This window comes from Vicugna pacos, chromosome 25 (genome assembly GCF_048564905.1).
Source record: "Vicugna pacos chromosome 25, VicPac4, whole genome shotgun sequence".
Lineage (NCBI taxonomy): Eukaryota > Metazoa > Chordata > Mammalia > Artiodactyla > Camelidae > Vicugna > Vicugna pacos.
The window spans coordinates 15,359,300-15,374,228 of record NC_133011.1 but is presented as its reverse complement, the minus strand read 5'-3'; the positions used below and the strand labels follow the sequence as shown (position 1 = coordinate 15,374,228).

At 35.2% G+C, this 14,929-nt stretch overlaps 1 long non-coding RNA gene across 5 annotated transcripts in view; it reads right to left on the bottom strand.

Annotated features, from left to right (window-relative positions):
* LOC140689269 (uncharacterized) overlaps positions 1–10,371 on the bottom strand; it is a 159,416-nt gene extending 149,045 nt beyond the window's left edge. For all 5 annotated transcript variants that reach the window (XR_012064153.1, XR_012064155.1, XR_012064156.1 and 2 more), the window contains exons 1-3: positions 10,264–10,371; positions 9,285–9,436; positions 3,327–3,407 (exon numbers count right to left, since the gene is read on the bottom strand). This is a non-coding gene — a long non-coding RNA (uncharacterized lncRNA). The remainder of the gene's footprint in view (positions 1–3,326; positions 3,408–9,284; positions 9,437–10,263) is intronic.
* Between the last annotated feature and the right edge of the window lie 4,558 nt (positions 10,372–14,929).

Below are 14,929 nucleotides of genomic sequence, written 5' to 3'. Positions count from 1 at the left end.
ATATTTAGTTGCTATCAATAAGTGTAGATAAGACAAGATATAAAATGATAAAATGAAATGCAATGTGTTAAAAAGTCAATTCTACAGCTTTGTGACAGCAACTGCATTCAGAAAAATCATGTCTTCCATTAAATTATAAGAAGGGGAGTCTTTCTCACTGAAGATACAATGCAGTGAATTCCTTGCCTATGGTCATCCCTAAGTGCAATGCTTTTATTATTATTATTGAAAACCCCTTAGACAAATTGACTAGTACAATTGAAAAGTCAAGATACATATCATCAAGGATTAAAGATAATTGAAAGAAATCACTTTGTATAGAGATATAAGAAATAAGGATCACACAAGCCTTCTATAAACTCTGAAAACCTATAAAAATCTCACTGCAAATGTTTTTGGTAGAATCTTAAGACCAAGTGCTATACTCTGGTCAGCACTCTGAAATTTAGCCAATAGGGGGCAGTCAAGGAGTGGCTCATAGAATTCAATTTATTTGGGCTCTACATAAAATTCTTTAAGAATTCCTTCAAGTAAGCTTCCGTAACTCTATAAAAACTCTGTGCACTTATTGTATCATTTCTGAGTTCTGGATTCATGCTACATCTATAACAATTTTCTTTCAAATTACTGGTTTCTTTTAAATTATTCAGGATCTGAAATTTGTGAAGTACTGTTAACTGGATCATCTTTAATATGACCTAAATTTTTTTTAACGACTCACTGAAAACCAGAGAATGAAAATTTTCTCTATATTTGTGAAAAGTCTGAATGTAATTTAGAAATGTTGAATGAAAGATTTATCTATAGTGTGAGGGAGCTTAAATAGAAGGACTTGCCAGATAAGAAAAGATAAGTTAATCTTCTAAAGTTTAGAGTCATATCAGACAGTCAAACTCTTGGTTTTAATTTTCCAGTTACTTAAACTTCTAAATCCCCCTGAGAGACAGTGGGATGGAAATGCCCTTTTGGGGAAAATTTCTGGTACTTTCAGAGGAAATTATATAAAAACAGTCATGTTTGTAGCATTCTAGCTTCAAGTCATCCCTAATTCATATCCAGTCTGGCCCTGGAAAGTGGTGTATCAGAATTAAGAATTTCAAACAAAGATGATACGAAATTGCATTTTAAAAATGGGTGAAAGTTCAATACTGACATAAAAATTTTTTCAAAAATTGTTTTCCCATGCTAGTTGGCACAGAAATCAAGCAACCTATTAATATTTGATTCGATCCAGCAAACAACATGTTGCCACTGTGTGCCAGCCCCTGTGCCCATCACTGATGGAATGGGATGCTCTTGACCACTTTCTGTGCTAATAGTTCTCAAAGTGCAGTATGTGTTCCTCCCCTCCCTACAATGAGCAGCGTCAGCATCACCTGGGCACTTGTCATAAATGTAAATCAATAATGCTGTGCATGGAGCCCAATAATACACTTTTTTAACAAGTCCTCCAGGTGATCCTGATGGGCCCTCAAGTTTGACACCCAAGTCATTGCCCCTGGGCAGATAGATCAAAACACCTATTACAGTGGAAGAACGAACTGGGCGTGCTTCACTCAGCTGTCCTCTTATTCCTAATGAGTGAACTGCAGGCAGAGAGCAAGACTTCTCAGCTGCTTCTCTAAGCACAGGCTCTTCTTGCCCATCTGGGGATATTAATTCTAGAGTTCAGTATCACATTTGCCTGCAAGACATACACTATATCTTCCCACCTAGCTCTTTTGGTAATAAAGGTAATATGGCTATTCAGGCAGGGAAAAGGGATTGTGTTTAGGGGAACCCTAGTGAAGTTCAGGTTCTAGCAAAGAAGACTGATTTGCATGCGGTTTAAGTTTAGAAAGTATGAATCTCACAATCTTAACACAATTATCGTCTTTAAAGAACCCATCTCTCTCTTTCCAGTGTAAGAATTCTTTTTTGTTTCTTTCTGCAGTTTTTTCCATATTTACTTTTCTTGGTCTCAGAAATAGCCGTCTAAGCCTTATAGCAAAATTGGACATTTTATAATGAGAAAAAATAAGCGGTTTACACGTCTTTTATTTTTAAAAATGCATTACTTGAAATATGTTAAGAAAACCTGGAGGATGGATCCCTTTAATACTCTTTTAAATGTATTGGAAATTGATAACTCAGAATGTTTGGAATCTTCTTTTGGAATCTTTGTGTTATAAATAAAGCAAGGCTAACCTGTAGTTGCAAATTATAATTCCTGCTCCACTTCTCTTTGCTAATCTCAGTTCTATCCATCCCCTCCTGCCTGGCGTGAATTTCTTTTCCTTGTCTCTCTCATTCAGCAGAGACACCTTCCTCCTCTAATGCCCAGAGAACTCATGACCTGTACTTCTTGTCTGACACTTCACCTGTGCTCTCTCATTATTCAGGTCTTCTTTCTTGAAATTCATTGTGATTGGAGCATGTTACTCTCCTTTATAGTCTCAGCACTGTAGCAGAAGATACATGTATGTGTGTTGATCGTAACATTTGTTTCTTGTACATGTGTAATACTTTTATTTCTGAGTATTCAATAAATGATTCACATTTACTTATAAAACTTTTATATAATTTAGTTGTGTCATTTTAATTCATTCATTGATTTAACTTATGAAATAATCACTTAAATAAATCTTACATATGTAAAGTAAATTAGTGATTGCCTAGGGCTGGGGAAATGGGGGGAATACATGAAACACTCATCATCTTTTTCTTCTTGATTACCCTTTTTCATAGATGTAGATGAAATGTGTAAATATTGCTTGATTCTTGTGAAAATTTTGTTTCTAAATTTCAAACAACTTTTATATTCAGAAAAGGAAGTTTTTTGAAAATTGATTTCTCACTTAAGATAGATGGCTTAGTGACATGTTTTCAAATCTGCTAAAGAAATGGAGGCAAAATGGGGGTGGGAAGGAATACATTGGGAATTTGGAAATTGCACCTCTTGGGGAGTGATGGAAATGGTAGCTATCTTGATTGTAGTAGTGGTTTCATTGGTGTATACATCTATCAAAAAATAAATTAAAAAAGAAAAGAAATGGAGGCATTCTTGACGGTGGTCCTACAGATTTGACTCTTGTGTCAATAATGTTTGGTGGGAACAGACCAGGGACTTCCCTTCTTCCAGCCCTCACCGCCCTCCAACCTCCTTTCCAGTCGCAACCTCTATTATCTCGACCATTCCCTGCCTTAGGGACCAACCAACACCTTTTTTGTGGTTAGTTCTTTTTGCTGACCAACTATGAGCTCCCAGATTTATCAGAATTATTCCACAGGTGAAGGCTGCCGACAACAGCCTAATCAACCTGCATCTGCAGGCCTCCTGCACTTACCTCTCTCAGGGTGTGGCTCTGGAGGGTGTGGGTCATTCCTTCCTTGCGCTGACAAAGGAGAAGCTTGAGGGCATGGAGGATCTGTTGAGGACATAAAACCAGCATGGTGGCTGCAGCCTCTTCCAGGATGAGCAGAAGCCATCCCAGGATGAATGAGGTAAAGCCCTGTATGCTATGGAAGCTGAGATGACCCTGCAGAAGAACCTGAACCAGGCCCTTTGGGATCTGCATGCCCTGGGCTCTGCCCGCACAGCTCCCATCTCTGTGACTTCATGGAAAGCCACTTCCTAGATGAGGAGGTGAAACTCATCAAGATGGATGACCCCTGGGTGAGTAGCTTTTAGAAAGTCTCACCCTCAAGCATCACTAGGAGCCTCCGGAGCCCAGAAAACTTTGTGGAGACCCTCTGCATCACCCTGGTGTCAGGGCTTCTGCCTGAGCCTCTCCCTGCAGCCAGTAGGCCTCTTTTTAACCATCCTGTAGCCCTCTTCCAAGCCATGGATCAAACAGAAGCCAAATAAAGCTCTTTGCAAAAAAGAAGGAAAAACAAAAAGAAGAAGAAGAATAGTGTGTTGCTGGCATCCACAATGGTCTACTCTATTAAATATTAACATGAATTAATATTTCTCGTTTTACAGATGAGGTAACTGACGCATGGAGGCATTAAACTCAAGGTCACTCTGCCCTTGAGTGACAAAATCAGTTGTCAACAGTCTACATTCAGAGCCTGAGCACTTAACCATCACACTTTGGATCAGTGAGTGGATCTTTATTTAAATGAGTATTCTCCTTTGCCATAGCACGTTCCCTGTGCAGATGGGAAAATAATTCAGCATTAAAGTATCTAAAGAAATGGAAAAACAGAAACAAGAAAACAAGGTTATGACAAAATACTGCATTAGAGTAGGCTCAAATCCTAGCTATTTAATATGCTCAACCAGTGTGAACATTGGTCCTAATCTATAAACCTAGAAGTATACTACTACAGGATGTAACGAGGTTAATAATGATAATTTGTGTGAAAGTGTGTATTACCCTGTAGAGACCCAGTAAATTTTGATTTATAAATGAATGAACACGAAGCACGTATTAGGTCAGCCATATAGGTCCTCTTTTATTTACATATAATGATTTATGGCAGAGATTCAAAGTGCTTTATAAATGTTTTCTTATTACTCATAACCCAGCTGTGAAGTTGAGAGAAATATCTGCAAAATTTGTAAAATTTATGGAAATGGTATTTGGAAGGGACAGATAATAAGTACAAACAAGAAATTACTCATTTATATCATGTATATGTGGCTAAATGGCATTACTAGTGTTAGTACTATAATTTTCATTACTTAATTCAGCAACATTTAATCTATGCTCTCCTAAGTGTCTGGAATTATTTAGGCACTAGAGATAAAGAGCCAGCAATGAATGAGACAGATCAGGGCCACCAATGAGTTTACCTTTTAGGAGAAGGAGAGAGACAGAAAACAAGTAAAATAAACAAATGAACTAGAAAAAGCTTAGCACTATGAGTGCTTAATGGGTTAGCTGAAATGATTTAGTTTAGCATAAGATTCAAACCAACCCTCAGCGTTCTTTTTGCTAATTCTAAAAGACAACTTGGACACTTGTAAACTACTGATCTTGCTACCAAAATGTCAGCTGTATTGCGGTAGAGAATCTGGAATAAATTCCTTATAATCATAGAACTATATAACATAGATGATCAAGTTTTAGAAAGTGCTTTACAGAGCAGAAAACACTTTCGGGTGTGTGCACTTATAGAATGACATGCTTTTGTTTTTGTTAAAGGCCAAGGTGCTGAACTCAGTAATGTACTCAGTTGTACCTGTGAGCAGCCACTATTACCAAGCAAAATTTAATCAGCTAGGGGAGACTAATCAATAACACAATTATCCCTATGTTCTTGCCAGAAAAATATGCTCATTTCCCCCCTTGTCTCTTCTGGAGAGAGTTTTTATTGTTCTTTTGATTTGATTAATCATCTGTTTATCTGTTTTCATCAAATTGCAGGTATATCCATGTAGGCCTTGAAGTCAGATGCACCTGGGGATCCAGTGGGAGGATGATGCCTTGGGAACTTAAATGGGGAATTCACTTTTGTGGCCATATGGTTCTGAGACTTTGATTAACATCAAGTGACTTTTTTTTTTTTTGGTGTATTTTTGTGTGGTCACTTTTCAGTAGTAATTGAGTTGAGGGAATAAATTAATGAACTCAGCTAAAATTTGGTCTCTAAGAGGTGACACATCTGCATTCAGCACTTTATATCTATTTTATTCCCATCTCTTGCACCACTGGACAAAAGGAAACACTCTTGAAAGTAGACTGTTAAAAAACAAATCTTTTGTAATGTCAGCTTGTATCTTAGAAAGAGGATGCTTCCTTGAATGCATCACATGGATTTACTTTCACTTTAGAGGACAGTATAACTTACTTTTATATAATTTTCATCTTTCTGTCTCTTGCTATTTTTTTAAATAAAATGTCATTTTAAAGTCATCAAATTAATTGTATGAATACAATTCAAATTTCACTGAATTAAATGTGAACGTTTTCAGGCTACTGATTTTATGAAACAGTATTTTCAAGTTACAAAGCAGAATTTTTATAGGTTGAATTACATGAAATTGTCATTTGGTAAGTCAAAAACTGGTAAATCCCAACATTTTTATAAAATTTAACATTAATCAGAAAATCCAAGGTCCATGTTCAATTTTACTCCACTGTTATATAAACAGACACACTGAAATTGACCAAGTAAAGAAAAAGAAATCGAAGTATCTGTAAGTTGTATTTAGAGTAAAAATGAATCAGCTTCTTCTATTGCAGCTTAGAAACTAAGTGTAACATATTCCTAAGGAAACCCAAGAGTGAAATCCAGAGAATAGCTGATTAGTGAGTCATTTCGCATATTTGATTTTCCCTTTCTGATTACCTCACATTTGTTTGTAAGGAGTTAGCACTATGCTTTGCAAACAATATACGTCACTTGGTTGATCCAAAGGAGATAATCTTTTACACTTGTGCGTTAACAACTTAACCTGTGTTCCCTGCCTTGAGAAAAGCTACTGGATACTGAGTGTACTAGGGGTTGTGGCAAATAAGGTAAAGTTGGTATGAAAGACACAATGTAAAGTTTATGTAATGGGTACTCAGTGCTCATTGAGTTGAATAAATATTAGAGATAATTTATAGAGCACACGAAAAGACAAGGCAGAGCTCAATAGAGACTCATTAGCATATCATGCACTGAAAGAGTAAAGTAAATATAGAAAACAGTTAGTATTGTTTGAAATGTAAAAACTGTCTTCTCTAGAAAACTGGATAAAACTGCATAAACTGAGTTCTGTCAGGTTGCTACATTCCAAAAGTGTGGATTGGCATTTTAGGTTGTCTGAAGATCTCTGGAATACCTAATAAACTTGGTTGAAACCTCGCCAAAGGCTTGCAGAGTGCAAAGCTGTGAACAAAGTAGGCATTTTATCATTCTTGGTGCTGTCACAGTGCAGCAGGCAAGCACTTCTAAGTTTGGTTACAATTGCTTTTTAGTTCTGCCTGTTGTTGGCATAACATATGTGAACTTAATCTTTCCTGGCAATTCTCTTTGCAGTTAAGTAGTCCTGGCTTTTGTTCATTCTCCCTTTTCTCTAACATAGTTTTAACTATGTACTGAAATGTACTAAAATGATATGTAAGCACTGTCTTTAATTAATTGTGCTTACAGCTAGCATCTGGAAAGCATAATAGAACATCTGCTTTGCATACAGCCACCTAAGGATTATTAAAATCTGGTATTTTAAGTCTTTTTATATTGTAAGTATCATGTGTTAGCCATATTCAAATACAAATGATTTGAAAAGAAATTAAGCAAAATGGCTGTACTTCAGTACTTTAAAAGAAACAATCAGGACATAAGATTAAGTTTTATTTTATTTTATTCAATTAAGGGAATTTATGCTTTTCTTGGTTTATCTTGGATGGGGTGGGAAGGGTGTAAGGGTTGGGGGAGGGTAACTGGAGAGTGTTAAATGAGTGTGGATAATCTGTAGAGTAAATACTAAACAGTTTTTTATAGGCACGAACTGGTGATGAACAGAGCATTATCATCTAGTTGGTAACAATTTCTCACCCTGGAATTATATCTGAGATCTTCCTTGATCCCAGAGAAGTGATATGAGTGTATAATTATTAAATGTATTTTATGACAATATCTGTTTCACAAATGTGTATTTCTGCTTTACATCATCTTCTCATTTTTATTTGATACATGCCTTTAAAAAGTATAGCTCCAGTACATTTTACCATTGTGTAATTTCTTAATTTTATTTTAGGCTCATAGCTGTCAGTGACACACAGGTGAACATTCTTATTTTTCCTCCAAAGTCATAGTATTTACTAGAAACTTTTATTTTACTACATGCTATACACATACACTCACACATCATATATATATATATATATATATATATATATATATATATATATATATATATACCTTTAACCTATCATTATTTTGAAAAGCCATAAGGAATTTAAATATTCCCTTCAATAATCTTTCAGAATAATGCAAAGTAAATAGAGTAGTAATAAATCTTTGTTAATAATAAAAGGTACTTTTTTAGTGAACAAAACAGATAGTAATCAAGTAAGCATTGATTTGACTATTATTCAACAAAAAGCCCCACAGGAATGATGTAAATTTCAAGTAGCTAAGATTAAAGAGCTAATTGAGAAGTTTACTTTGCATCATTAGTTCTTTCTGTTTTATGAATGTAGGCTAATTCTAGATCCTGTCCAGCCACTCTGCAAATACATAGATTGTTCAGCATAAACTTATTTGCACTAAGCAACTAGAGTAGATAGTATGCAGTCAAGGAATATCACCTTCCTACAGGAAGATCAATTTTTAGAGCACAGACACTGTAACTATCTGTGGCAAATAACAACTGCAATAATAATTTAAACAATAGCTGATATTTACTTAGCTCCTATAATGTGCCAGACACTCTGCAAAGTGCTTGATCAGTGTTTCAAGTCACAATCCTGAGTCAAGTACACTTACTATTCTCACTTCATAGGTCAAAAAAAACAAGCTTTCGCAGGGTTAAGTGAATTGCTTGTAGGTTGCAGTGCTCCAAAATTGTAATAAAGAGACATGACTGGGAGTTATTTTACTGAATTTTTCAAAACTCACACCCGTTTAAATAGTAGGCAAAATGCTCACAAATTAGACATTTCGGCATGCAACTGAGTTTTATTTTCTACCTAAAAGTTAAATATACATACAGTCTAGACTAGAAGCTAGAGTAGATTTAAAAGAATATGTAAAGACAATTCTACATGACCTGGGACATTGAATATGTCTATCTACTGGTCATTTGCAAAGTGGCTTGTTTAAAACTTTTTTCCTGGCTTAAAATTTATTTTGGCATTGGCCAACTTAGTTCACAAAGTCCTGGGTCTTCTACAGATTTAAAATAAGAAAAAAAGACAGAAGGAAAAGAGAGAGAGAGAGAGAAAGGCACACAGATGTAGATATGCCCTTTGACATCATATTTTTTCAAAATAAGAACCGGATGTGATGTATATTTTGGCATATTTTGTTTCTGTCACACTGAGAAGAATAAAATCCATTTGATTAAAATGATTTTTTTTCCCAGTTTTTGAAAAGAAACGTTTCAGTGAACTTAGGAGTACTTCGAACAGTCATCTTGCACCGTTAAAGTGTCAGCTAATTTTTGATTCCCAGTGAATGCCTTCCTGGCTTCCAACTGATTAGGAGGGAGGAAATCCTGAGATTGGAAGACAGAACGAGTTAGTTAACAGAACCCTGCCATCACAGGTTCCAATGGTGTAAATGAGCATTTGGGTTCAGAGTCATGTAACAGGGACCCTGAATAATAATGGCTTATGCAAGATAGAAGCTTATGTTTTTCTCACCTTAATAGTATGCAAGTAGGTGGTATGAGGTGGTAGCTTGGCTGCTTAGCTCGAAGACTAGACCCAGGCTCCTTCGGTCTTGTTGCTCTATCATCCATAGCATAGATGCTATTGTCCTCATTTTCATGGTCCAAGATGATGCTCCATTGTATCTACATTCCAGAAAGCAGGATGGAGAAAGTGGGGTAAAGGACGTACCCTTTCCCTTTAAGAACTTATCCTAGAAGCTGCACACATCACTTTTTCTTACATTCTCTTGGCCTGAACTTAATCGTGTGGCTATAGTTAGATAAGAGAAAAACAGGAGAACGTGATTGTTATTCCAGGTAGTCATATCATTAGCTAAAATTTGGAAGTTCAATTGTAGTGGGAAAATGGGAAAATAGGTATTAGGGAACAACTAGCAGTTAGTTACTGTTACATCATCTTTATTTTTTGATAACTTGGGAAGTACAGGTCAATTTCTGTTGTTTATTTGACTTACTTCATCTTTTCTCTGGATCATTTTAATTAATCAATGATGGCTCTTCTAGGACACATGTAGAAATAAATCCCTAATTATGTGTTGAATTCATAAATGATTGTGTCCTGAACTCTTTCCTGAAAATGAGCTCTGTGTTGCTACATTATAAAATTTTCTTCAACCTTTTTTTCCTTCAGTATTTATTAATCTTCTGTTCTGAATCATTTGATCCATTAAATGCTGGAGACAAAAGAGTGACTAAGATAAGGTCTTCTCCCTGGACATGCTGTAGATAGAGGAAAGAGTGGGACTGAAACCCAGAGGTGTTTGATGCCAAAGACTAAGCTCTTTTACTCCATCCACCTGCTTACAGAGGGATGTGCATCACGTAATCTCTTTGAGTGTTAGTTCCCCCATTGACATAAGCAAGGATACTTTACAGGGATGTTGCTAGAGTGAAGTGAGGGGCATTTATAACTGTTACAGAGCTTGAGACATAACATATATTTTCTTTACCTCCCACTTCAGCTTCTTTTACTTGGACCCTGAAGTTAATTTTTTAGACATAGGAGTTTAGTTCAGAGAATGCCATTGTTGGAATCTTGACAACAAGATAACATTTTGAGGTCTAGAATGGTGTCTTGATGAGTTGGTAGTCAGTCTGAAGAGAAGAAAGGTTAAGACATGGCTTTCAATGTTTACTCTTGCCTTGTTATCACTAGATACACAAGTAATTCATGCAATGAATGTTTGTAAATTTCAAATTACAAAATAAATTAAACTGTTGTCCCCTTAGATTTATTGCTTTGATCTCTCTTAAAATGGTGTTTCTCTCCAAATAAAGAGTGTAAATACTACTACAGTTCAAAATGTGGCTGGTAATGGAACTTAGCCAATGAAATGCTATAGTATTTATTGAGCATCTATTATATTTCAGGGATCTGCTGGATGCTTTTACATATGTTAGCTCATCAGGTTCTTTGATGTCCCCATAGAAAGTCTATGTTGATTACCTTTCAAAAAATTACAATAAATAAAATATACTTGATACTTTAGGTTGCAATGTATGTTTTTATATTTCTCTCCTCATACTTCATTTTGCCATTGGTAGCATTATGAATTTACTGTTTTATCAACTAACAGAAAATTTTAAATGCTGGCATGTTGGACAGTCTGGTTTTATTTTTTCTGGTTTTCATGTTTCTCTCGGGTTCTATTTCTCTTAGACAGAGCTTCCTAAAATGCAAATCTCTACTCAGAACTTTCTAAAGTTTTCCATTACCTAAAGGATAAAACTGTTAGTATGATTTATAATTTCCCCTTCAATCTGGTTCCTACTTCCCTGTCCCACCAGGGAAGCCTCCTTGCTCCGTGAGAGCTTCTCCTCCCCACACGTCACTATAAATCTCAATCAACTCAAGTTCTTTGCAGTTCTGCGAACAAACCATGCTGTCTTACACCTTTATTTTTTGTATACATTAATCCCTCTGCCTGGCAACTTTTCCTGACTGCAGACAGAATTGAAAACATACAATTTGGTGGGATAAAATTTGGTTCAAGATGACTTTTTGGTGGAAATGCATTTGAAAATGATAATTTTTACCAGTAGTTTTTCATGTATCAAAAACCTGTGTATGCTGCAAAGCAATTTTGCAATCTATTGTGTTTTTTAAGCATTTTTTATTGTTCTTTAAAATTTTTCAGCTTTCTTTCCTCTGCTTTAAAAATTTGAATTCATTTTTTGGAATGAAAATACATAATACATTTTGGCTCTCGTCATACAAAGACTGGAGAAAAAATGCTCAGCCAAGTAACCTCTGTTTTAAAATACCAGTACCTTGAGATACGCTATTCACTCTGTTGACACACTACCCCCACGCCTCCCACCATTGTCTTCTCCCTATTTTCAGTTGTTCTTCAAGTCTCAGCTTCAAAATCAATGCTCTTGAGAGGATTCCCTTGAAAGCCTAAAGTTAAATTTGGCTTTGTATAGACAGTATTCTTCTTTGTATCATTCACTACAATTTGCAGTGTTATATATGAAAAGTGTGTGCAATAGGTAGTTAAAAACACAGGCTCTGGAGCCAGAGTGCATAGGTTCAAATCCCAGCTCTGCCACTTACAGGCAGTGTGATTTTAGGCTATTACCTAACTTTTCTACCCTGCAGTTTCTACTTGAGTAAAATGGAGCTAAAAATAGTAATGATCTCACAGGTATTATAAGGATTGAATGAGAGACTGTATTTAAGTACTTTGCATATTGCCCTGGCACATCAAATTTTTTCCTATTTCCTATTTATGTTTAATTATGAAATCTCTTATTATATGATGAACTCTGTGTCAGCAGTGACCACACCTGTTTGTAAACCACTGTACCCATCAGGTAACAGGCATGTCAAAATCATTTGTTGAATGAGTGAATGAATGAGTGAACCAACAATACAGTAATTTGAAAGAGTTTAATATATTTGGCTACATAAACATTTTTATTACTTTAGGCCTCAAAATTAGTGATTTTTATTGTTTTATTTCATGCTTAAAGAAACTTTATGAGTCTATGAAAATAAATTTACTTGGAAATTGTACATTAACTAAAAATGGTAAAAATGTGAATAGCTAGCTTTCTAATACAATTAGAAGAATAGCTATTCGTGTTGAATTTTAGCCTATATTTTCTCTGCACTTTGTAATTTAGAGGTTTAGGACCAAAAATAATTTTACTCATTCAGTTGTCCCTTTATAATATATATCTTAAAATCATCCTATAGAACATTGGGAATTTTGTTTTCTGGTTTTGGCAAAACAGTATTTCGACAAGAACCTTAATTCACTGAAATGGTGGTTATGACATGGATTTGATGTTTAAAACACCAATATTGAATTTGTTACCAAAAGGCATATATATTTTAACAATATTAAGTTAATAGAGCTTATTTTGACCCAGTCATGTTGTGCCAGTCATGTCAGTTTTCCTTTTTTTCCCCATCGCAAAAAGTGCAATGGAAATTTTACACTTACTAAAGAGAGTGAAAGGTACCTAATTCTAAAGTGAAAAAAAAATTATTTTTAATTCTCACGTAAAAGGAAAGCAAAGATAGCATCTTACTCTTTTTCAGCCTTTTCTCTTTTTCTGTTCAATCCAAATGGAAACAATGAAGTCCTCAATTATTATGCAGAACCTTATTTTAGTTTTTAATGAATGCTCCACTTACATTCTCATTCTATTGTTCTTCTGAGTAGTTATTTTCACATTAAGTTAAGCTTTATTTTTCTGTATGATATATATCACTTTTAAAATAAACCACACAAAATTGAAGCAGTACCACTTTGACAATTTACATTACATCACAAACTGAATTTTATGCCAAATCTGATCTATACAAGCTGCAACTATACTCAGCCAGTATTTGGTCTAGTTTGAATTTAATACCCAGCTGGCCTAAATCTGACAGACTTAATGTTATTAATCCTAGAAAGTTTGATCTGTTCTGTATATGTGCCAAAAATGATTGTGGTTCATTGAAAAGACTGAAAGGAAGATTGCTGAATAAACCTTTATTAAGTATTGAAATGAAGGGCCACAGTGACAAGAACTGTTACCTTAAATGTTACAGATTCTGAATTGATAAGACCATCTAGTGAAAACATTTTTAAACACCCTTTACAAGTTATTATTGTTTAAACAGCAGGACATAATTATAAGAAAGTGAGCTGTGCTCATTTACATTTAACAACGCGAAAAGAAGTCCACGGATTGGTTTGAATTATCTGAATATCTTACATATGGCAATGCTTAAATTAATTACACAACGGCTGCATTATCAAGTTGGTTGTTATTTTATGGATCTTGTCTTGCCTTCACATTGGTGTTGTCTTAGTCCGCTCGTAATGAACTACCATAGACTGGGTGGTTTAAACAACAGATATTTATCTTCTCTTAGTTCTGGATGCTGAAAGTACAAAATCAAGGTGCTGGCAGGAATGATTTCCTTTGAGGCCTCTCTTCTTGGCTTGCAGGTTGCTGCCCTCTAGTTCTCTCTTCATATGGTTGTCCTTCTGTGAACACACGGTATCTGTGTGTGTCCAAATTTCCTCTTCTTATAAGAAAACCGTTCACATCGGATTAGGGCCCATCCTAATGGCTTCATTTTAACTTACAATCTTTTTGAAGCCTTATCTTCAGATACAGTCCCAGTCTGAGGTACTGGGGGTTAGGGCTTCAAATTGTGAACACTATAGGGGACATAATTTGGCCCATAATACCAGAGATGTTATTTCCCAGTACTGACATTTTGAATCTCTAGTGACAAAAGCTACAATATAAAACAGCTTTCACAAATATAATCACCAGCGTATTCCTCGCATCACAAGCTGTAAGAGCACTTTCACCTTCCAATAGCTGCTTATTCTGCACTGTGTGATTTGAAGTTAGATTAAAGATGTTGTAAGTAGGCATACTTTTTTTGCCAAGGTAATAAATGGAACTAAGGTAAATAAGGCCAAGTGGCTCCTTGAAACCTTTTAATGATTCCCTTTTCTTTTACCCCAGGAAGCCTGTAAGGGCTCAAGGTGTGGAGTACAGGCTTGTCTGTAACACCAGTGCCTAGCACAATGCCAGACTCAGAGTAAGTAATTAATGAACATTTACTTATTGAATGAATAATTAATGATTTATCTAGTAATACCTAATTGTAAATCATAAGATAAGGATAGAATCTTCTTCAAAATGACTAATAGGCTGTTATAAATATGGTCTACTGGAAAAAAAAATTTTTAAGCTTATTCACATTTTCATGCTTAAATGATTATCAACTGATATGAAGTTGAAACTCATAAATTAAAAAGTAATTAATTTTAGACAGATTTATTTCAATCCTTTAACTTATGCCTCTAAAATTCTCACTGATGACATGAACATCTATGTGTTTTGTCTGAGTGGAAATCAGGGCTCCAGATCATTGTGCGGATATAGATGTAAATGTGGGTGGTCACTTGGGCAATTTTATGGAATTCCGTGAAGACAAGGTTACCTTTTGACAAGGAAGTTATGATACAGCAGTGAGGTTAGTCAGGTGTAGAAATAATACATGCTCAAATAAAATAGGAGCCTCAGCCATTTTATGGACATCTCAGTTCAGTAGAAATATGTTGGATATAATCTTCAGGAAGAAATCTAGAATGT